The 25297-nt window shown below is 42.0% G+C and overlaps 1 protein-coding gene across 6 annotated transcripts in view; it reads left to right on the top strand.

The window, feature by feature from the left end:
• dnmt3ab (DNA (cytosine-5-)-methyltransferase 3 alpha b) overlaps positions 1-25297 on the top strand; it is a 620530-nt gene that overhangs the window by 277883 nt on the left and 317350 nt on the right. The window lies entirely within an intron of this gene.

The following is a 25297-nucleotide window of genomic DNA, read 5'->3' as shown; positions in this document are numbered from 1 at the left end:
TTTTAAAGTTTTAGCAGGCTTCTGAAAGTGCCTCCATCTTCAGCCGCCCAAGTACTCCCTTACCTGGCTAAGCAGCACCCATCTCTCCCAGTGGGGCTGCCCCCTGTGTTGTGGGCACTCCTGTTTGGGCTTCCCATCTCAGGAACCTGTGTGGCATCCTTAATTAGGCAGCAAACCCACGGGCGACTTGTTAATTGGCTGTTCCCCATAGGATTGTGTAGAAGGGTGCACTGCAGAAGTTACTAGCCTCGCCACCTGAAAATCTCTAACGCTGATAAAATTCCGCTGATGTCACCTACCTTGTTAAAAGATTCCTTGTTAAAAGTATAACCCTACATTGACTGCCATGCGATTTATGTGCTAGTCCACAAAAATTAAGTGTCTGATGAACTGATAGCCATTTTATGGGATCTGCATGTAAAAAGGCCAATGGAAGGATTGGAAATGAAAGTCTAGGCTGTTCCTCTAATGTTACTGACACACCACTGAGAGCCACTTTGTTTCTCAGCTTCTTACTGTAAGATAATAATTCAGCTGTATCCGAAGTCAGTATATGAGATCACCATAGTGAAATTAGCAAGTAGCTTCAACCTAGCTCAAATGCCTTTCTCATTTGGTTTTGAAGGACAACCAGGTTTACATATACAGATGATGTGTGATTGAATTACCCATAGCTGTCAACAGCAACTTTTAAAATTCCCTGACTTCTCCACTATCCAGCTCCCCAGCTCCTTTAAAGCAAGAATTCAGTGATTTTCCAAAGGACCCTGAACCTGTCAAGCCCTGACTTAAGTATTGCCTCAGTTTAATCGCGCTAGATCAATTGGATTAGCTGAAATTTCTGGTCCAGACTTTCTCGGTACATGAAAAAATGGTGATGTGTTATTTCTGATGCAACACCACAAGCAAAGTACACTGATACTAAAAATCCAAGGTCACATAATCAGGACACAGGACGGAAGGCTGATAAACGTGTTTGTTCTATATTCATGGTTCTTTGCTCAAACCAGACAGAAAGGTACAGCAAAAAGAGATGAAGATGGAATGCAATTAAACAGCCCGCTAAAGTGATTCTGGTAGATCGACTACATTTTTAAAAGTTCATCTATAGGATGTGGGTGTCACTGGCTAGGCCAGCATTTATTGGCCATCCCTAGTTGCTCTTGAGAAGGTGGTGGGGAGCTGCCTTCTTGAACTGCTGCAGCCCATGTGGTGTAGATACACCCACAGTGCTCTTAGGGAGGGAGCTCCAGGATTTTGACTCAGCGACAGTGAAGGAACAGCAATATGTTTCCAAGTTGGGATGGTGAGTGGCTTGGAGGGGACTTGCAGGTGGTGGTGTTCCCTTGTTTGTGGTAGCAGTCATAGGTTTGGAAGGTGCTGCCTAAGGAGCCTTGGTGAGTTCCTGCAATGCATCTTGTAGATGGTACACACACTGCTGTGACTGTTCATCGGTGTGGAAGGGGTGCCAGTCAAGTGGGCTGCTTTGTCCTGGATGGTGTCAAACTTCTTGAGTGTTGTGGGAGCTGCACTCATCCAGGTAAGTGGGGAGCATTCCATCACACTCCTGACTTGTGCTTTGTAGATGGTGGACAGGCTTTGGGGATAGTCATTGCCTGGCACTTGTGTGGCCGATATGTTAGTTGCCACTTGTCAGCCTAAGCCTGGATATTGTCCAGGTCTTGCTGCATTTGAGCATGGACTGCTTCAGTATCTGAGGAGTCGTGAATGGTGCTGGACATAGTGCATGGTGAAATTGAAAAACAAAACTAAATTAAAACTATAAACATTTGCTATAAAATTACATTTTTTCCTTGCATTTCTTTGCTATTTTTTACATTCTATATTTTATCCGTTTACCCTGTTTTGGCTTTCCACTTCATTCCTCCTTAATTTTATTTGCCATTTTCTTAAGCCTTCTGTTTTGGTATTTAAGATTTTTTTTTTGTCTTGATTTTGTGTTGCTTATGAATTTGATTAAACGAGTTTACATTCAGGTTGGTGATTGAGCTGTTTAGCCTGGGTTGCAGATTTCCTGGTGATAATCTGCAGCCATAATGGTGATGACTGTAGTTTACCGTGACAGTTGTGGAAACTGTCATGGTTTAACAATGAGGGGAACCTACGTCCTCTCCTGAAGTAAAATGTGCTTCGGATGAAATGGGAGAAAAGAGCGAAAAAAATCAGGAAAACAGTTTGGGAGAGTGTATTACCGTTGAAAGAAATATTAGCACTTGAGAAGCGGGTTAAGGAAGAAGTTCAGCTGCAGAGACAGAATAAAATATCACCACTGGGGGCTTACTGCAGGTCAGAGACTGAAAATAGAAAAGCACAAACATCAATATACAGGATCCTCTGAGGTAAGAACCACTACCGGCAACTGTTGGAATTTAGCCCAGGGACATTAGGCAGCCTTGGACAGCTTAGTGAAGTGAATTTAGGAAAAAGCAAATGGCAAAGTTATTTGGAGAATAAAAGTGAGTGACCTGTGGTAATACTTAATTGATAATGGGAACAATGATGCAATTTCTCTAGGCCCATCAAAATACTAGACATGTGTTGCAGGCATAGGTCACATGATTTCCACACACCATTCACAAGATAATTATATAGGTGGAAGATCACTCAGCTCATTAACTTTAATCCATCCAGTGAAATCCTGTACAAACCCCACCTTCCTGGAGCATCCAGTTGTTTCTGAAATTATTCCAGAGCTTTTTTTTCTTCCGTTCCACAAATAGACCACACTGTGTGAGCAAAAAATTCCTGGGGCGGAATTTTGCCCTTGGTGGGCGGGCTTGGCAGGTGGGGGCAGTTGGGAAGCAGTCCGCTGCCCACGATCAGCACTGGACTGCGATTTCACGCTGGTAGGCCAATTAAGGCCCGCCCAGCGTGAAACATGAGCAGCGGCGCTGGGTGCTGCCTGTGCAGGGGTGGGGTGGGGGGGTGGGTTTGGTGGGAGGAGGAGGGTGAGCACGCCAGGTGCAAACTTGGCACATGCACTTGAGTGAGGATTTCATCATCTCCCTGAGGCACAGAGCTGTCTCAGGGAGATGAAGAGATATGAGAAAAATAATTTAAAAAAATAAAAATGTCATAAAACATGTCCTCGCATATGACTCTGTCACATGAGCAGGGAAATATTATGAATGAAAAATTAAAGTTTTTATTTTATTTTATATTTCTTTGCTTTTGGAAACCTCATCCTGCCTGTGGATGAGGTTTCCAAAAAAATGCAAAGGTGGTTTGGCCTTTTTGTTTGCCCGCCAACCGATAGGCTGGACGGGCAGCGAGAAATTTAGGTCAATTGATTACTTAATGGCCTTAACAGGTCTTTTAATTGTCATGCTCAACCGATGTCAACGTGCGTTATTTCACGCTTGAGCAGGTCAAATGCACGCCACCCGCCAGGCGAACGTTTTGTCCCAGGTATTAGTCCCAAACTTACCTATTGTTAGTTTGAACATCTATCTGATGTTTCTACTTCCATAATTCAATATAAGTACTCAGGGTTGACTTTTTCTAAAGCTCTTAACAATCTCATAAATCTCTGTTGGATCACCTCTCAGTTACCTCCTTTCTTGGCTGAAAACCCAGCTTTTCTTCACAGTTCAGACACTGGGGATCAGCCTACCATCTCTTCTCTGCGCTATCTCCAGCATTTGAATGTCTCTGTTATTTCTCGGTAATCCAAGCTGGATGTAAGTTCAAGCTGCGGTCTACTCAACTACATATTATAAAATTTGATCATTACCCCCTCTGACTTCTATCCTGTTATTTTGGCTGTGGCTCAACATCTTACTGGCTTTGCTAATTGCTGCTCTGTATTGATTGGACATATTTAGTATAGAATCTACTAGGACTCATGGTACTGTTTCAACCTAATTTTTAGTTTTTATGCACACCATTTATAAAGTAATTGTTTATTTTTCTTTCCTGTATACAGCACTTTACACTTTATTCATTAAATTTCATCTGCCATTGTTCTGTCAATTTGGATATTTTATCCCAACTCATTCACTCTCCTCCAGTTACATTGCTTTGCCGAGCTTGGTTTCAGCTGAAGCTGCACTTTGGACTGAGTTTCCAATTCTAGACCATTTGCATGAATTAGAAACAATAATTTTCCCAGCTCTAAATTCTAGGGCACTGCAGTTACTGTTCTTTCCACTCCAACATAACTCCTCTAAAGAGTATTCATTGTTTATCATCCATCATAAATTCCCAGAGTTTACCTTGAATCGCTACAACTTTCAGTTTAATTAATAGCTTTTTAATATGTCAACCCAACCATGAAGATAAACATCTGCCCCCTTGGACCACTTCATTTTTAAGTGTGATAAAAGTTACTTTGCTGCCTTAGTTTTCTTTTGTGGCATTTAATTTCATTAAAACCTTATTCAGGAGTTGAGGAGCCCAACTCATTGGGACTACAATTGGTCACTTGGGTTGTCACTTCCTCAAAGAAATCAAGAATGTTTTCCCCTTTCGAATCCATGCTAGCTACTATTAACTTGGTCATTGTTATACTTATCATCCTCAGATTTATTCCTGAAAATCAATGCATCACCCTGTTAAAGTTTTAGGGTTTTTTTTATGTTCTTCTGACTGGAATACTTCTACTGCCTTGCAGCAGGATTGGCTCAGAGTATATTACTTCTTTAACTCACTTTTAATATGTTAGTTAACCTGTTTAACATCACATTTACCTATTCTTGAATTTATTAGTTTTGAGAGTCTACTTGTCCTGCAAGTTTAACATCATAACAGAGAATTCCTCTAGAGGCTTCTCCCAGCTGATTTCCATAACTTCCGTGAAAGATCAGCTGAAATCCTGTTTACACACCTATCCAAACTTTCCACCAGTCGTCTGCCAAAATTTTAGTGGCCAATTGGGAGAACCCCCTAATCCTTCAAAGTAAATTCCCAGTGCATATCTTTAAAGGCGCTCCCTTAGCCTTCTACGAATTATTGTTCAACGACCTCCCCAGTTTCTTTTTATTGCCCCCTTATTGTGTCAAATTTTAATCTTTTTAAAATTATGTAGTTGGCTTCTGTTATTTTATATTTCTGATTACCAGGTCAGGTTAGATTGTCGCAGAGATAAAAGCAAAAAAACTGCGGATGCTGGAATTGTTCAGGTTAGATTGTCACTTGACACCACAATATCTGTTTCTGCACATTTTTGGGGTTAATGAACTAATTTATTAATTAATATCGGATCAAGTCGAGCATTGCCTCTTGTGACTTCCACGATGCACTGAGTGAAAAAACAGACATGCATGACACCTACCAACTCTGGGCAGCATTTTTTTGTGTGGTGGGGTTTTGAAAAGTCAGTAGAGAATGTATCCCTGTCAATGTTGACAGCCCATGGAAGGTTAATTTGCTTAAGATGGGACTTCCACCCCTCTTGTGGTGGGGACAAGAATGGAGGCTCCTCGGGATTGTAGGGGTAGAACACTCAGTGGAGGAGGGGGTGGGGGGGGGGGGAGGTGCGGTGGTGGCAGACTTTGGGGAGGCGGGACAATCAGGAAAGGTGAGGGAGGTGCCTCTCACTCCTTCCTGCCTGAGGCCCAAGCAAAATAACCTGCAGGGTTTCTCCGTCCCTGACCTTCTACTCCCAGCCTCAAAATTGTAGCTGTGTGGGAAGTGGCCTTCAAGTACCCAGTAATCGGGTACTTAAGGGCCCTGATTGGGGTGAAGGTGGACAGGCTGCTCTAGACCTCACCCAACCCCCCGCCTTAAAATCTCTGGCACCTGGGGACGGGAAGGCCACCCAGAGAATTTTATGGGACCCCCTGCTTGCAAACCCACTGGCAGGCGCCCATAAAAATTGAATCTAACCCAATGAGATTTTCCTAGTTTATATCAGGTTGATTGAAGTCACCCATTAAAATTGCTTTCCTGTTCACGCACACTCAAAAAGCAAATTGCCTCAATCTCTAGGAGATGAGACATCCTGAATAGGCCAATCAGAAGAAAATCTGAACTGAGTGTATTTAATAATTTAGGTTGAAAAATGCTGGCTACTATAAATTCAAGTGAAACTTAAAAATATTTAACCGATTGCTCAGTCTTGTGGGAGTATCTAGAATTAATATATATCTACATCACCAAAAATATAAACATACAAACATACAAGTTAGGAGCAGGAGTAGGCTACTCGGCCCCTCGAATCTGCTCCACCATTCAGTAAGATCATGACTGATACGATTGTAGCCTCAACCCCACATTCCTGCCTACCCCCAATAACCTTTCACCCCCTTGTTAATCAAGAATCTATCTAGCTCTGCCTTAAAAATATTCAAAGACTCTACTTCCACCGCCTTTTGAGGAAGAGAGTTCCAAAGACTCACTACCCTCTGAGACAAAAAATTTCTCCTCATCTTTGTCTTAAATGGGCGACCCCTTATTTTTAAACAGCAACCCCCTAGTTCTAGATTCTCCCACAAAAGGAAACATCTTCTCCACATCCACCCTGTCAAGACCCCTCAGGATTTTAGAGGTTTCAATTAAGTTGCCTCTTCTAAACTCTAGTGGATACAACCCTAATCTGTCCAACCTTTCCTCATAAGACAACCTGCCCATTGCTGCTATTAGTTTAGTGAACCTTTTCTGAACTGCTTCCAATGTATTTACATCTTTCCTTAAATAAGGAGTTGAGTACTGTATACAATACCATATGTGGTCCCACCAGTGCCCTGTACAACTGAAGCATAATCTCCCTACTTTTATAATCAATTCCACATACAATAAATGATAACATTGTATTTGTTTTCCTAATTACTTGCTGTACCTGCATACTAACCTTTTGTGGTTCATGCACTAGGACACCCAAATCCCTCTGAATCTCAGACTCTGCAATCTCTCACCATTTAGATAATAAGCTTATTTTTTACTCTTCCTGCCAAAATGGACAATTTCACATTTTACCACGTTATACTCCATTGCCAGATCTTTGCCCACTCACTTAACCTATCTATGTTACTTTGTACCCTCCTTATGTGCTCGTCACAGTTCACTTGGCTACCTAGCTTTGTGTCATCAGCAAATTTATCAGCCATTCCTTTGGTCCCTTCATCCAAGTCAGTTATATAACTTGTAAAAGGTTGAGGCCCCAGCTCTGATCCCTGGGGCACACTGCTCATTGCACCCTGCCAATTAGAAAAAGACCCATTTAATGCCAACTCTCTGATTCCTGTTATAGCCAATCTTATATCCATGCCAATATGTTATCCCCTTACTGTGAGCTTTATTTTATGTAATAGCCTTTTGTTATGATCCCAGCTGAGATTATCCCTAGACAAGCCTGATCCCAGAGTGGAATGCAACTTGATAGATCCTAACTCTTATTTGTTTGTTTAAATACCTGGAGAGTAGCGACTGAACAGAGTCACAGGAGTCAGCTGATGAACTTTTAACAAAAGAATAAAATATTTATTAAACAGGAAAAAATGAACTATAATTCAATATTCCTTCACCCACAACTATACCTTTACGGGTATGTACAGATTTGTAAGGACAACACAAGTTACAAAAGCTATCTTATACTTTAATGTTCACAGTAAGTACACAGTCCATGTACCAATAGGCATCCTGTGGTCAGACAAACCACACCCTGAAATCAAGTGACAGATGTCACCTCTACCAGATGCTATGGATCTCTCCTCAACTCCCCCCAGATGCTTGTTACACCCTGAGCCAACCAGTCTAACTGAACTCCGTCTTTCACACAAGGGTTTCCAAACTCCATTCTCTAAGACCTCACCTTGTAACTTCTCCCAAACTGATACTTTCTCTCAGGTACCTTCCACAAGGGTTCACCTCCAAGATTTCAAACTCTCCTTCCAATGTTCCTCTCCCCTAGGTCACCACATGCATTCAAGCTGTCTTCCACGCACTCTCTCTCACTGAGTCAGCCGTCAACAGTACCCCACTGCTTCACATGCCCATAGCAAAGAGTTGCAGACCTTCAGTTGTCTCTTTAGACCTGTTTGCCTCTTTCAGCCTGTTCTCGCTTTAAATCTGCTTTGAGCAGCTTTAAATTCTTTAAATCTGAAGCTTGGAGCCTTTCTCTCTACACTTCACTTTTAACTTCACTTAACAGGACCTGTCTTTTCTTCTTCTGTCTGTGTGTCTGTGAGAGGGACCTACCTGCCTGGCACCCTGTTGCTAGGTAACAGTCCGATTCTTCTGCCCTTGTTTCTTTAACTTAGCTGCAAGTCATAAAAAACCTCATTAGAAATGCAAGCACCCTTTTAAAGTGAAACTAAATCTCCATTTGACCTTTCTTAACACACAGATACAGAAATAAAACTTAAACATTGAAGCTAAAACTCATTCCCAACACTCAGAAAATACAAATATAACTTACTTAAACTACCTCTATTTCCTAGGACTTTGATGTGGCATTTATTAAATGCCTTCTGGAAATCTAAGTACAGTACATTCACCGCTTCCCCTTTATCCAGTGACTTCTTCAAAGAATTCTAATAAATTGGTTAAACATGATTTCCCTTTCACAAAACCATGTTGACTCTGCCTGATTGCCTTGATTTTTTCAAAGTGCCCTGCTATAACATCTTAATAATAGCTTCTAACATTTTCCTAATGACAGATTCTGTGAACAAAATGTACTTCGGGTAACATGCCTCATTAAATCTTCTTACAAAGCAGGCGTGCTTGATTGATATAAAATTGAATTTCACTTCTAAATTTTAGGCTTGCTAACTGTTAGCTAATATTTGTAGGTTTTGTCAGCTGAAAAGTAACAGAACAGAGGAGAGAACATTCCATTGAATGTATCTCTCAAATTTTTAATGGAATAATAAAATGAGCATGTTTGTGTCAATGTACTCAACATGATGTCAGCATTGCAGAATGGGACATTGTTGACTTCCAGCAAGCATCTCCCCATCCCACATGATCAGATAATTTCAGCTGAGAAAGAGCCAGAACTCTTTTTACACAGTGATTGGGAATGTCCTGGAACTTGCTGCCTGTGATGGTGGTGAAAGTGGAGACAATAATTTGTAAAAGAAGCTGGATGGGCACTCGAGGGAAATAAACTTGCAGGACATGGGGATCGAGCGGCAGAGTGGATTGCTCTACAGAGAAATGGCATGGCCTCAATCGGCCGCAAGATCTCCTTCTGTGCTGCAAGTGATGATCTTGAGATACAACCCACAACATCTGAGAACGTCTCCTTCATTTTCATTACCAACACTTTTCTCCAACCAATATTGTTAAATGAGTAGTAATTAAACAGCTTTTCGGCCATCTGGAAACACTGTCCAGTCCATCGTAGTTGATTTTGCAGTTTTACCTGAAGGCTTGTGGAGCTTGCTTCAAGAAGGACACTAACGTAGGTTTGACCATCCTCCCATTGAATCCAGGTGATGTGGGAGAAACATTGCTGTTGGAATTTCTCTAGCCCTTTTATGTGTCGCTGATACACAGTCCAGGTCTCACTGCAGTACAGGAGTGTGGTGACAACAACTGCTGTGTACACTTGGACTTTTGTTGACTTGTGGAGGTCTTTTCTGTCAAACACTCAATGCTGTAGTTTGTAGTAGGCTCAGCTGGCACAGCTCATCTGGTATTGGATCTCCTCGTTAATGGGGTTTTTTTTTTGAAAGACATGCCAAGTTATTCTAGCATATTCAGCATATTCTAGAGTCTCTCCTTCAACATATATGGGAGGTGGAATATTTGACTGACCAGGTCCGGGTTGATATATGAGCTTTGTTTTGGCAACTGTCAAGGACAGGCCAAGTTTCTTGTATGCAGAATTGAAGAGATCGAGAGTAGCTTATAGATCTGGTGCGGAGTGAGCAACAACACTGCAGTGATCTGCAAACTGTAGATCATGTGTTACTATGGTGGTCAGTTTCGTTTAGACACAGAAGCAATTGTGGTTAAAGAGTTTTCCATCTAGACATTTAATACTCTAACCAGAGGGGCAGAGTAAGAGACGTACAATCAGCGAGGGGAGATTTTGGCTTGATTGTGACAGAGACCGAGTAAGTATATTTGGGAATTTGGTTCAAAGTGGGAATTCAGTGCATAATTGAAAAGAGGTGCTTTAGGTAAGGTTTACTGCAAGAATTGCGACTTAGAATAGAGTGCTGGGAGTTGGGTAATTAAGGGAGTTAGGGAAGGAGGTGCTCTTTTGCTTTCTGCTTTCTAACTTTCTCAGCCTTCAGGAAGTGATTGTACTCTGCTACGTTGAGTATCTGATAAGTGACTAAGATTCATTCTATTCCTAAACTTCATAATCTGACAGCTGATGGAAAGGTTAATAAAATATTATAAAAACAAAAGTAAAATATATAATTGAATGCAATAAAGAGTTAATTAGAACATGTTAGGGATGTCAGGACAGGTGATGTGTCACAGCTGCAGCACGTGGGAGCTCCTGGATGCCAGTTTGATCCAGAGCAAACACATCTGCAATAAGTGTTTGAAGTTTGAGCAGCTTCAGTTCAGAGTTTATGAGCTGGAGGCTGAACTACAAAGACTGCAACACATCAGGGAGGGGGTACGTTATCTGGTTTCTTTGTACCATGAGGCAGTCACACCTCTTAGGACAAGGTCTTCTGATTTGGTCAGTGGTCAGGGACAGAAGAGTGTGACTGTGAGTGAGGTGGGTAAGGGGATTCAGATCACAAGAAGGTAGGAGTCTCAGCCTTTACAATTGTCCAACAGGTTTGATGTTTTGTCAGCTTGTTTGGATGAGAGTGGGGGCTGCAGGGTGGATGAGCTAACTGGGCATGGCACCGTGGTACAGAATGTCATTCAAGTGGGGGGGGGTGGGGTAGAAAGGAATGTAGTGGTAGTAGGGGATAGTATAGTCAGAGGGGACTGACACTGTTCTCTGTTGCAAAGAGTGTGAGTCCAGACAGCTGTGTTGCCTGCCTGGTTCCAGGGTGCAGGGCATCTGCTCAAGAGGACCTTGCAGTGTAAGGGGGAGGACTCAGTCATCGTGGTCCATGTAGGTACCAATGACATAGGCAGGTCAAGGAAGGAGGTTCTGCAGAGTCGGTATGACGACCTAGGCACCAAATTAAGAAGCAGAACCTCAAATGTCATTAACTGAGCAACATACAAATTGGCAGAGGACAAATCAGATTAAGGAGATGAATGTGTGGCTCAAAGACTGGCGTGGGAGAAGTGGGTTCCAGTTTGTGGGGCACTGGCACCAGTATTGGGGAAGGTGGGATCTGTACCGTTGGAACGGTCTACACTCAAACCGTGCTGAGACCAGTGTTCTTGTGAGCCACATTACTAGAGAAATAGAGAGGGTTTTAAACTAAACAGTAGGGGTGAGGGATCAAATTTGGGAAGATGTAAATCAAAGAGCAGAGAAAAGACAAAAGATAAAGGTATCATTGTGGGAAATGAAAAATAGACTGTGACAGGAAGGGATAGACAGTACAAATCTAACAGAAAATCAACAGATGAAACTAGAGGTTATAAAAATAAAAGGATAAAACTAAAAGCTTTGTATCTGAATGCATGTAGCATTCAAAACAAAAGATGAACTGAGAGCGCACATAGAAATATAATTTGATACCCATTACGGGAGACATGGTTACAGGCAGACATGGATTGGGACCTGAATATTGAAGGGTACAGGATATTTAGGAAGGATAGGGAAAGGGTAGACGGGTGGCTCTGTTAGTTAGATATGGTATGAGCACAATAGCGAGGGATGATCTAAGTTCAGGAAACCTGAATGTGGAAATGGTTTGGGTAGAGATGAGAAATGGTAAAGGCAAGAAGTCACTTATGGGAGTTGTGGACAGGCCCCCTAACAGTAACCACATGGTAGGGTTGAGCATAAAAGAAGAAATAATTGGAGTTTGTCAGAAAGAGATAATCATGGGAGATTTTAACTTACATATAGACTGGAAAAGTCAGATGGGCAAAGATAGCCTAGATGTCGAGTACATTGAATGTCTCGGGACAGTTTTTTAGAATAGAATGTTCCGGAGTCAACCAGAGAGCTGCCTCAGGGAGATGAACTGATTTCAAAAAAATAATTAAAGATTTTATAAATGTTATGAAACATGTCTCCTCATATGACTCTGTCACATGAGCAGAGACATGTTATTAGTGAAAAAATAAAGTTTTTATTTGCTTTTGGAAACCTCATCCCGCCCATGGATGAGTTTTCCAAAAAATTGCAAAGGTTGCTTGGCCTTTTCGCTTGCCCGCCAACTGTAAGGTTGGGCAGGCAGTGAAAATATTTCTTTTAATTAGCTTTTTAATGGCCTTAATAGGCCTTTGACTTTTCAGCGGACCCGCCGCCAACCGAAATATCGCGCGATGACATCAGGACGCTCATCTGACATCATCGCGCATCATTTTACGCTCAGTCAGGTCAGGCGCCTGCCCACCAAGCTAAAGATTTTACCCATAGTGAAGGTGCCCCTAGGTAGCAGCAATCCATAAAATGATTGAATTTTACATTCAGTTTGAGGGAGAGAGTGGGTCTGAGACTAGGTTTTTAAACTTAAATAAGGGAAATTATGAGGGCATGAAAGCTGAGCTGGCTAGAGTGAATTGGCAAATTAGATTAAGGGCAATAGAGATGCAGTGGCTAATATTTCAGGGGATATTTCAAAATGCACGGAATAAATACATTCCAACGAGTAAGAAAAAGTCCAAGGGACGGACACAACATCCGTGGTTAACTAGAAAGGTTAAAGATAGTATCAAACTCAAAGAAAAAGCATCTCAATGCACAAAGACAGGTGGCAGGTCAGAAGATTGGAAAGAATATTAGGAACAGCAAAGAACGAGTAAAAGACTAATAAGGAGGGAAAAATTCAAGTATGAGAGAAAGCTAGCCAGAAATATAAAAACAGACAGCGTTTTTATAAATATTTTAGAAAGAAAAGAGTTAACATAGTGAGCGTTGGTCCTATAGAAAGTGAGTCTGGAGAATTGATATTGGAAAAAAAGATGGCAGATGAATTGAACAGGTATTTTGCGTCAGTTTTCACCGACTATAGAGGATTCAAATAATATCCCAGAAGCAGCTATAAAACAGGAAATGGAAGTGGAGAAGGAAGTCAGGGAAATTATAATCACCAGAGAAGTGGAACTGAGTAAATTGTTGGAGCTGTGGGCTGACAAGAGCCTGGGTCCTGCGGGACTTCATCCTAGGGTCTTAAAAGAAGCATCTAGTGAGATAGCTGATGTATTGGTTTTAATTTTTCAAAGCTCCCTAGATTCGGGGAAGGTCCCATTAGATTGGAAGATAGCAAATGTAACTCCACTATTCAAAAAGGAAGGGAGACAGAAAGTGGAAAACTACAGGCCAGTTAGATTAACATCTGTTGTAGGTAAAATGTTAGAAGCTACTATTATAGAAGTTATAGCAGGGCACTTGGATAAGCTCATGGTCACCAGGCAGAGTCAACATGGTTTTGTGAAAGGTAAATGGTATTTAACCAACTTATTGAAGTTTTTTAAGGAAGTAACATGTACTGTGGATAAAGAGGAACCAGTGGATGTACTATACTAAGATTTCCAAAAGGCATTTGATAAAGTGCCACATCAAATGTTATTGCGTAAAATAAAAGCTCATGGTATAGGGGGTAACATTAGCATCGATAGAAGATTTGTTGGCTAACAGGAAGCAGAGAGTTGACATAAATGGGTGCTTTTCAGTTAGCAAGATATAATGAGTGGTGTGCCACAGGGATCAGTGCTGGGACCTCAACTGTTTACAATTTATATTATATTGGGTGAAGGGATTGAAGGGTTGGTTGCCAAATTTGCTGATAACACAAAGATAGGTAAGAAATTAAATTATGAAGAGAACATAAAGAGGCTACAAAAAGATATAGATATGTTAAGTGAGTGGGCAAAGATCTGGCAAATAGAGTATAATATGGGAAATATGAAATTGTCCATTTTGGCAGGAAGAATAAAAGAGAGGCATATTAGCTAAATGGTGAGAGATAGAAGAGCTCTGGGTGCAGAGGGATCTAGGTATCCTAGTGCATGAATTGCAAAAGACTAGTATGCAAGTACAGCAAGTAATTAGGAAAGCTAATAGACTGTTATCATTTATTGTGAGGGGAATTGAATACAAAAGTAGGGAGGTTATGCGTCAGTTATACAGGGCATTGGTGAGACCGCATTTGGAGTACTGTGTACAGTATTGGTTACCTTATTTAGGGAAGGATGTAAATGTGTTGGAAGCAGTTCAGAGAACATTTACCAGACTAATACCTGGAATGGGTGGATTGTTTTATGAAGAAAGCTTGGACAGGCTGGGCTTGTATCTGCTGGAGTTTAGAAGAGTAAGAGGTGACTTGTTTGAAACATATAAGATCCTGGGGAGTCTTGACAGGGTGGATGTGGAGAGGGTGTTTTCTCTTGTGGGAGAATCTAGAACTAGGGGGTCACTGTTTAAAAATAAGGGGTCGCCCATTTAAAACAGAGATGAGGCAACGTTTTCTTCACTCAGAGGATCATGAGTCTTTGGAACTCTCTTTCTGAAAAGCCAGTGGAAGCAGAGTCTTTGAATATTTTTAAGGCAGAGGTGCATAGATTATTAGTATATGAGGGTTATTGGGGGGTAGGTGGGATGTAGCTTTCTTCAGTTACTATCAGATCAGCCATAATCTTATTAAATGGTGGAGCAGGCTTGAGGGACTGAATGGCATACTCCTGCTCCTTGTTCGTGTGTTTGTATGATGAGGTGAATAGCCACTGTCGGGTAGATTGTAAATAACATGGGGATTATCACACAGCCTTGCCGGAGTTTGAAGGGGACTGTTTCAGATCTCGCAGTCAAGTCAGTTACAGTCATATCAAACCAGCAGTTTCAGAATTATAATGAAGTTTCTTGTACATCTAAAACCCCTGAAGCACAATCCACAGAGCCTTATAATTTATTGCATCAAGTGCTTTGGTCAGGTCAATGAGTGCAATGAAGAGTTCCTGGTGGTGTTATCGACATTTTGCTTGGATCTGCCAGGCAACGTATATGTCAAAGGTTCCCCTGGAAGGTCTGAAGCCACATTGTGTCTCTGGGAGGATTTGCTCAGACACACAAAGTAGACGATTCAGGAGAATGTGTGTCAGGATTTTCATGCTACAGACAAGAGAGAAATACCTTGAAAGTTTCCACAGCATGTTTTATCTCATTTCTTGAAAATGATTACAATTGTTGCATTGCTGAAGTCGGTTTTGGCAGGGGTGGGTGGGGTATTGGTGGGTGGAGGGGTGGGGGGGGTGCGGGGGGAGGTCTATTTCCTCTGTAGGACGAGTGTATGGGGCCTTGATGTGAGCAAAAGTCCACCAGCTCTGAAGACCTTAGCTGGAAAACCGTCGGAGCCACTTAGTTGTTTTTGATCCGTTTGATTACTTGTTGCCGCTGTCCCATCAGCAGTGGATCCCACTACAGGATACTGTGGAATAGTGCTGCCAGCATGGATTCAGGGTTGTGGAGTTTGCCAACCAGAAGATACAGCCCTGTGGTTCGAGAACCCGCCTGTTCAGTCACATGAAGACCCATGGTAGAAACATGCGACCTTGAATAGATGTCATCCTTGAGGAACAGTCGATGAATTAAACAACAGAATTTGTTTTTGGACTGAGGTTAATGCTTGTAATTGTTTTGAGAAGGTTTGTATACACATGAACAAGGCCTTTTGGAGGGAACTAGAATGAGCTAGCTGAGCTTATGATGTTAATACGTCATTAACTTAAAAAGAGCACAGTTAAAGGGGAGAATGTAAAAGTCACTAAGACTCCCTTTGGTATGGATTTTCCTTCATGTCACTTTGAAACAGCTATATCTCCGCCCGAGAAGCCTCCTTTTATTTGTTTGGGATGTGAACATCACTAGCAAGGACAACATTTATTGCCCATCCCTCATTGTCCTTGAGAAGGTGGTAGTGAGCCGCCTTCTTGAACAAATGAAGTTCATGTGGTTTAGGCACATCCACAGTACTGTTAGGGAGGGAGCTCCAGGGTTTTGAACCAATGACAGTGAAGGAAAGGCGATACAATTCCAAATCAGGATGACGCGTGGCTTGGAGGAGAATTTGTAGGTCCTGATGTTCCCATTCATCGGCTGCCCTTGTCCTTCTAGATGATAGAGGTCACAGGTTTGTAAGGTGTTGTCAAAGGAGCCTTGGTGAGTTGCTGTGGTACATCTTGTAGATGGTACACACACTGCTACCACTGTGCAGTGGAGTGAACGTTTAAGATGGTGGATGGGGTGCTGAACAAACGGGCTGCTTTTTCTTGGATGATGTCATTGGTTGGAGCTGGTGGAGTGTATACCATCACACTCCTGACTTGCGCCTTGTAGATGGTGGACAGGCTTTGAGGGTCTGGATCTTATAGGTTAACATCTTATCCAAAAGATGGCATTACCATTTGTGTGGCTAGATGCCCTTCTGGCTCATGATTAACCTTTGCTGAACCATCCGCTGGAAAACAGACAGAAAACAGGAGCTTAGCTGTAAGCTTGAGAGACCTGAAGCAATCTTTCTGGTAGTAGACATTGCAAACTATTGGCTGCTGCTGCCCTTGGACCCTTGCGTATGCTCTGGTCCATGGGTGTCTTGGCAGATTTATTCAGCTACCCTTCTGCTGGAGCATTCAACACCTTCATTAAATGCCAAATGAGGCAGAAGGCTGGGAACACCCCCTCCTGCCTCATTAGTATTGTGATACAGGGCTCCTGCTGACTTTGTGGACAGGTCAACTGACATAATTTGAGGAAACTGTAGGAAATTAAAGGGACACAATGGCCCAGAGCTTCTAGTCTCTGGGTAGTCGTGTCCTGGAGGTACCCCGAAAGATGCGCTGGGGAACTCCTTGGGAGTTCTACATGGAAGTGCCTGGGAAGTTTCAACTTCCGTAGGGCAATTACCCTGCATCTGGAACCCTTCAGAACTCTGAGTTAATGTCAGAGACTTCAGAATGTTTCAAATCACTTAGCAGAAAAGTTCTAATTCCTGGATACCTATACTACTAACCCCCCAACTCCCCATTGGACACTCCTAACCATCCACCCTGACCACCCAACTAAACCCGACCGCACCGCCCCCCCCCCCAACTTCCCAACTAACCCCTCATGTACTGACCCCCTGACTACCGCCCCCCCAACCCCCGACTACCCCTTAACTCACCAACCACCACCCCAACCACACAACTTTTCTTCACATCCTGGTCACCCAACTATCTATCCCCCCAACTATCTGACTACCCACTCCTGATCACCTGACTATCCCCTGACTGCTCCCCCACCCCCTGACTAGCTCAGTCCGACCACCCAACTACCCACCCTGGCCACCCGATTACCCCTTACCTCTCAAACCCCCGACTACTTACCCCCTGACACCCAACTACCCCCATCCCCTGTCTACTTCTCTAACCTCCGTTTAAACCCCCCACCACCCCCTGACCACCCAATTCCCCCCACCTCCTGACTACTCCCAACCCCTTGACCGCCCAACTATCCCCAATCTCTGGATCACCCAGCTGCCCGGCTGACTACACCCCAACCACCCTCATGACCCCCGACTATCCCCAACTACCACCAACTACCTTGCCAAACCGCCCACCCCGATAAGTGGTCTTAACATTGAGCATTCTCTGTATGAATAATTCTGAACTTTAAGAATGGTTTTAGATCAGGGCCATCATTTTAATGCATTGCTGAGATGGTGACTTAGCCTTAACTCTTGTCCTACCCACTGCGTCATCAAGATTCTCTCAGCCAGAATGCAACTTAGTAACAAATAATTTGTGAAGTTATTTGTGAGCAATTTTCAAAACTATTAGATCAATACTTTATGATCCTTCCTCGTTTGCGAAATCCTTGAATATTACCTGAATATATTCATAACAAATGTTTTACTAATGATATAAAATCGAGACTGAGATTAAAAACAAGACAAGGACTACAGAGGCAAATACTGAGCGCAATTTGCAATTCCTAATTGACCTGTAAAGACCCATGAGCAACCTTAAGAAGTCTCCAGGTTTTGAGGTTTGTGGCACTCCAGTCCAGCACATCAGCTGCTAGTTTTGGAGTGTGAAATACATGAAGACAATACACAGCAGGAGAGCTTTTCCTGGGTCTGCACCCAAGTGCATTGGATCCCCTTAGCACCAAGATTATCAGAGGGCTGCATTTGCTGCCAAGCCAGTGCATGCGTAGTTGTACTGTTTTACTCCGCAATGTCATTGCGAGTGACGGAGATCAGAATTCATATCAATTATACTTTTCTGCAAATACTGTTGTGTTGCCTTAATGCTAGGTTATCAGGAAAGTTCATACATTACCAGATGGTAAATAACCTAATATAACACACAGATTTATTAAAAGCTGATCTATAAATTCAGATTCTTTAACATTTGAATGCAATTACCGTTTGTGGACTTGAAAATCTCCAAAGAAGTTTTTTAAAAGACGGGGTTTGCTGGCACTGTGAATCCGGCCAACGATGTCATAGGCTTTCTGTGTGTGAGTGAACAAGTGCACATGCACAGACAGGTATCAGCGACCACCTTAGGTGGCCATCTTGCATTGGCAGGAGACACAGTGATAGTGGAGAAAAACAGGGGCAGGCCAGTGTGCATAGCTGCAAAGTAAGCCACCTGATCCTCCTTCTACTTCAATAGAAACGAAGTGAACTCTTTTACATGTGTGTGCTCTGACCCGTCCGATTTTCTGATAGTCACTGTACACATCTGATCCAGTTAGCCTGATCTCTCCTCATCGCTTCAGTAAATCAGGTATTTAGAAAGTAAAATGCTCCACTCCTTCAAGAAAATTAGTTAATTGGCATTTATCCAGAGGGACTAGGGCCAATTTTCTGATTGCCGAGCTAGTTCTCACTAGTGTGGAATGTGTAAGCATAGGCAAAAAAAATCAAGCAGAGATCTTTGCAACACAATCCCTACCTGATTTACCCTGAGTCTCTTTTTTCTCTCAGGACTTTGCTTCAATCCTAAAATGTTCTTGCATAAAATGTGCTACAGCTTAATTAAGTGCCTGAAAATAATGCAAATGTGAATAAAGTACCCCGTGGCAAGATTTGCTGTTTTTCTTCCCTGGAATTCTCCATGTGTTGAAGTAACCTCTACAAAATGGGTAATGAAGGGGAGGCCCATTCTGGTCTTCAGGAGATGACTTCTTTTGAATGTGCTGGAACTTTTCATCCCAAAATTTACATTTCTGCAGTTTTGCTTTGTGCATTAATCTGCTGTATTTTTCTTTTGCCTATCTATACGACTTCTGGATTTCTGACATATGCAGTTTTGGAATTACTGTAATTCAAATTTTAGAATATGGGTTTCTGCCTCTCTAAGTAGAGGTGAAATGTGAGGATCCGAGGAGGGATGAGAGGCAGCTTTCTAACACCAGAGGTGAACTGCTTGCACGTGGCCTTACCAAATATAGCGTTGTCTGCATGTTCAGGAACAGAGACCGGGAATGCCTGAGGAAATCAATCTTTGCAGTTGCCAATTCACCGGGGAAGCAGTGATAGAATTATGTCATATCCTTAAGCCTCATCTGCAGACAAGATTAACCACAAGGACAGTTCTACCAGTGTCTGTAAAGGTAAACACAGCACTGAACTTTAATGCCTTCAGATCATTCCAAGCTAGCACAAGGGCTGTATGTCAAGTCAAACAGTGCACTGGTGCATACAATAGAACTGACAGATGTGTTGTCTATCAGAGCTGACTTATTCCTGTCTTCTCACATAAACGAAGCAGCAGCATGAAAGGACTGCTTTTTCTGTGTGCCTGTATTCCACGAATTGTGGATATTATTGATAGCACCCATCCCCATCCAGACCCCCTGCACTGGATGTCAAAAGTTTTCAGGTACTAAAAGGAAATCCATTGCGTGAATTTTCAGATGGACCATGACCATCTGCACAATATAATGGAAATTCAGAAATTAAAACTTATTTCCCTTGTAGCAGTTGTTATACATTAATTTTGATGCATTTGCTGAACATTATTTGAATCAGGAGGCAAATGGATAGTCAAGGTACAGAAAATCTAAATCCAGGACTGTACATTAAATTAAGGTACAAAAATGGTACAAAGGGACACAGTTTCAAGATAAATTTACTAGAATAACAATAACACCATAGATTTATATTGTGCCTTTAACGTAGAAAGAATTTCCCCAAAATGCATCACAGAAACATAAAGGAAAAACAAAGAGTAAATCAGAGAAAGGGACATCAGGATCAGCTGACCAAATGTTTGATAAAAAGATGGATTCCAAAGATGGTTTTAAAAGAGGATAGATAAGTAGAATGGCAGAGAGTTTTAGGGAAGGATTCCCAGAGTATATGGCATACGCAGCTGCCAATGTTGGGGCAAAGGCAAGGGGTGATTCATGGCAGAGCAAGTCAGAGGAATCAAAATGTTCAGGGGTGGAGACATTGTATGGCTGGAGGTGAGATAGGGAGGAGCAAGGCCATGAAGGGCTTTAGCCACAGGAGTAAGAATTTTAAGTTGGATGTGTTGGGAACCAGGAGCTAATGTATGTCAGAAAGGAGAGTAATGATGAATGAACGGGTCTTGGTTTAGATGAGCCTTCAAAGAATGGGAAATGGAAGGCCAGCCAGGAGCTCTTTGGAATAGTCAGGTCTGGATGTTACAAAGACAAGGAAGAGAGTTGCAGCTCCAGTTGGATTAAGATGGGCCAAGTTCTTCACAGAAAAAGCGATCAACACCTGGAATGGACAGTCAGGCAATTTGACCTTTTTCCAGCAAACATTCCAAGAATAAGGACAAACCAAGGATTGTATCTATAGCCAGTACAGGGGACTCAGAATAGCGCAGGGATCGGTGCCTTTGCCCAGTAAAATATCAGGGGATCAAGACAAACCAATGGAGGCAAAAACCTTGGAATTATTTAAGAAATAATTAGGCATTGTAGTGGATGCTGCAACGGGCCAATGTAGGGCTTTTTTTGTCTGAGATGGGATAAGCAGCTTTCCTCATCTGTAATTATCTTTGGATGTTGTGGGTAAATATTCATACCTGGATCATAACTATAAGAAGTGAACAGTTATGTCATGAGTTACATGTGACCAACAGGATGTTTATGCAGCATGTTATCTGTCTGTTCAACCCATGATTCAGCTTTCTGGGCAAAATCAGGGAATATACCACAGCCTAAGTCTACCATGGTGCCAAAGGAATATACTAATCTTCTGCAGGTTACACAATCTTATTGCACAGAGAGGCCTTCTGAAGGAGCAGGTGGTCAAGGAGAACTCGATGAAGCTAGCAGCAAAGCGGGGTACTGTTGTTGTGTAAGAGAACAACTTAACAGTTGTTAACTTGTGAAAAAAAAACCCATTCAGTATGGTATATGCCGACTCAGTTCTACCACTGAGAGGGAAAACAGCATATTCATAATTCATCAGGCAATGGAGGGTTCTGGGCTTGATGCCAATTCAGGAGAGAGATAAAAATGATTTTGGCAGGTCCTGAAAGAGGCAGGTTGACTTGGATGAATGGGAGGCCTTATCTTATTTCTATTTCCTTATGTTCTTAGACTGTAAGTTGGATATGAAAGCGCCCTATGTTACACTTCAAAGTGTGCAAGCAAAAGTGGAAAATCAGGTATCCATTTTTCGAAAGGAATTTCAGAATTCACCAGTGTTAATTTGAAATCTATATTTTGCCATTTTCACAAAATAAACAAAAATATCACAGGTAATTTTTAGCAGTGATTCTGCATTGATAACTTTTTAAAAAATACATTATATCAGAACTTTAAAAAATATATACTGTCATTTTTAGAAGTTTAGAGTGTAATTTTAGATAAAATCAATGAGAGCTCAGAGAGCTACTAAAGTCCAAAGACCATGTACATATAGTCCCTTGTTTGCACTGTACTTACAGCTGTGCTGCTGTGTTTCTCTTGGAAGCAATCCAAGCAATAGGTAGAACTCGATCAGTATTACAAAGTACAGAGCAGGAAATGGAGGGTGAATTTTCCAGTACACAACACTGCTTTGTGTACTAGAAACCTTGTGAATTTTCCATGCCGCCTGAAAATACTTTCTCCGCAGCAATGATACTTTCACTTATACAACATTGAACTGGTGCTGAGCTGTCCCTTTAACTATTTTACTGCATTCTGGTATTCCATAAATGTTTAGGGAAAAAAAAATCACATACAGTAACTTAGGTCAATATATGTCAATTTTGAGGTTCTTAGACAATAAATCAACCTCTCAGTTTTATTAATGCAACAGCCCTGTAGAAATTGAGCCATGATTTAATAAAGCAGAGGAGGGATGTAGAAATAGAACCAAGTGATATTTCAGTAATGAATGAGAGCCCTTCTTGCTTATGGATTGGATGTGGTGCAGGAAGCTGATCATGGGGTTAACTTTTAATGTTTCACACCACTGGGCAGCTGGTGAGGTTGTTGGGATCAAGACTAGAGGTGCATAGTTGTTTGTGGGAGCCAAAGAGGAGGATCAATTTTACCAACACTTAGGTGGTGGATGTTTCATCTCATCCAGCTCTTAATGTGAAACAAACAATGGTGATGGCTTGGGAGTTGATAGAGCGGGCAAAGAGATTTTGCAGAGAATCATTCATATACATGTAGATGTATATATCATGTTTTTGGCTAACATTATCATGGTCTAGCATATAAGTTATGAAGTAAAGCACATGTGACCATGGGGACATGGGTAGAAAGTTTTGGAGAAAATCTAAAGGGTGTACTTGAGTCTTTATTTGGACCTTGGAACATTATTAGGTGAGAGTGTGGATTGCAGAATCAACCTTATTGTTATCTCTTTACACTAACAGATGAGAGTAGAGCCATGAGGTAGTTGTGCCATGGAGGTGAACTGTGAAGGAGAGACATTCAAGGAGGACAAAACGGTGAATGGTATTATTGGCAGCTGACAGATTAAAGCTGTTAAGGAGGGAAGGAAACAAACTGCAAACACAGTTCCACAGAATGTTATTTATGATTTTGCTCAGTGAGATAGTCGTGCTTTTCAGAACTGGAAGCCTGATTTGAGGGGCATCATAGAATAATAGGTAAGGCAGGAGTATAATTGCAAGGTCTCCACATATTCCAGGACTCTCTACAAAAGAAATGAGTTTTTCAAGTTATAATTTAAATTCAAATTTTAAACTAAATTTTCAGCTCAGCATATACAGTTCAACATCAATACTTAACAGAGAATTCCCACTTTCACCAAATTCCCAACAGTTGTACTCTATTTATGTATACTTCTTTCACAACCACTCTGTGTATTAGCAGATATGATTCACTTAGAATGTTCCCTTCTGTAGTGTCTCCCACTGTCATAATGTGGACACACACAGGTTGAAAACTGAACAAGGCTGGGCCAGAACATACATTTGCACCTCTAATATGTGGCTGTAAACATTACTGCTCTGACAGTCGGAGTTTAATTTTAACTGCAAGGCAGAAACATGGAAAAGTGAGCAGTCAGGGAAGGTTTAAGGTTTCTTTGTGGGACCTGGAGGAGCCGGAATGCTCTTCCTGACCCACAACGAAACCTGTAAAAACAATTATATAAAATATGCTGTCTGGGCCTCTTCTGGCCCTAAATGCTGCCATTTATATTTTCCATCTCTCTTTGCTTCCTTCTTCCCCTAAACGCAATAACTCATGCTGGGAGGCCTTTTCATTGGCACTAGCAGCTCTACAATGCATCCCTCAAGTGACCACTCTTTATGTGTGAACCTAAATATTGAGTGTCAGTAGGCAGTTGGGAGGAATCCCAAAAGGAGTTTGATGCTGGTCATACCTAATACCTACACTTTCCAGCAATCAGTGAATGGTGAACTAGAGCAGGAACCCTCCCCTGTTAGATTTCTCTGAGGTCAATTACATCATCCTCATTACCACATGAGTGGGGTCAGCTAATTCAGCAAGGACCAGGGACCTTCCTGCTCAGCACCACGAGAGGCAATTAACTTACCCACTGGTTCACAACTGATCCATGTTAAATTAAGGAAGTAAAGAGCCGTTGATATAATTTGCATAGCTATTAGTTCATTTGAATCTTCAAGTTATGAGAATTCTGAGATTTTATTCACTTACAGGCACTGTCTTAAGAAGTTTTAAGAACAGCAAAGGGTAACTGAGGCTAGAAGCACAACCCTTTTTGGTAGCTGAGTGTCACCTACATGCCTAGTGTCAGTTTTGGCTAAGCGGTAGCTTTCTTATTGTTGAGTCAGAAGGCAATGGCTTCAAGTCCCATTCCAGGCTTATAGCATGTAACCTAGGCTGGTAATATAATGCAGTACTAAGAGAGTAGCGCTGCATTCTTAGAGCTGCCATCCTTCAGATGAGACACTAAACCACAGTCTCATCTGTGAGTTCTGATGAATGCAAAGTACGCTACAGCACTGATCAATGGAAAATGGATTTCTGCCAAAGACTGACCAATGTTCTTCCCTTGACGAACACCATCAAAAAGCACATTAATTTGTAACTCCTGCCTTTTGCAAATCGGCTGGCAGCATGGTCACAGTCATAAGACCTCAAAAGTAATTCCTTGGTTTTGGGGATGATGTCCTTAGGACATTAAAGGTGTTTTATAAGCCTGTGTGTTTCTTTTACACATCTTCCTCATCTCTGTTTAGAACCCAGTTATACTTGGCATTTCAGTTCCTTTCTTTAGCAACGTATTCCACAACCCCACACCATTTTCATGAAAAAAGTGCTCAGTGAGCTTTTTAATGTTTGTGGAAGAAACGGTGCCAGTGGAGCTGTTTATCATTTCCCTTACAACGTTGTGGTGTATTTTTACATATCAATGCAATACATTTTTGTAAAAAGAGAAAAGAAGCTTTTCCCAAATGCTACTCCATGATGACAGCATCCTTTAAGAGGGTGCTAAACAGAAATTGTCCTAATGTTTCATATTCCTCTGCTAAATGTCTCTAGGGGTGGCATTTAATGCCCTCCCCTGTGGCAAGTTTGGTGGCGGGGGGGTGGCATTTAATCAGGCTGAAGAATGGCGAGTGGGGACCCCGGACCCTTCCCGCCAATGCCACAATTAAGTCGATGAAAGGGAAGCCTGTGGACAGCGTTCCTACCCCATCACCAATTGAGGCCCTAAGAGGACAGTTAATAGCCACTAAAGGGCCTCAGCCTGCTGCTGCTAGTATTCCTCCCAGTAGCAGACAGGGGATGCATCTTGTGGGAAGCCCGAAAAGCAAATCCTGACGTGTTTGCCTGCGGGCAGATGGAGGTGGGGATGGGAGAGCCCTG

This window comes from Carcharodon carcharias, chromosome 5, assembly GCF_017639515.1.
Source record: "Carcharodon carcharias isolate sCarCar2 chromosome 5, sCarCar2.pri, whole genome shotgun sequence".
Taxonomy (NCBI): Eukaryota; Metazoa; Chordata; class Chondrichthyes; order Lamniformes; family Lamnidae; genus Carcharodon; species Carcharodon carcharias.
This window is presented reverse-complemented; position numbering and strand designations above follow the sequence as displayed.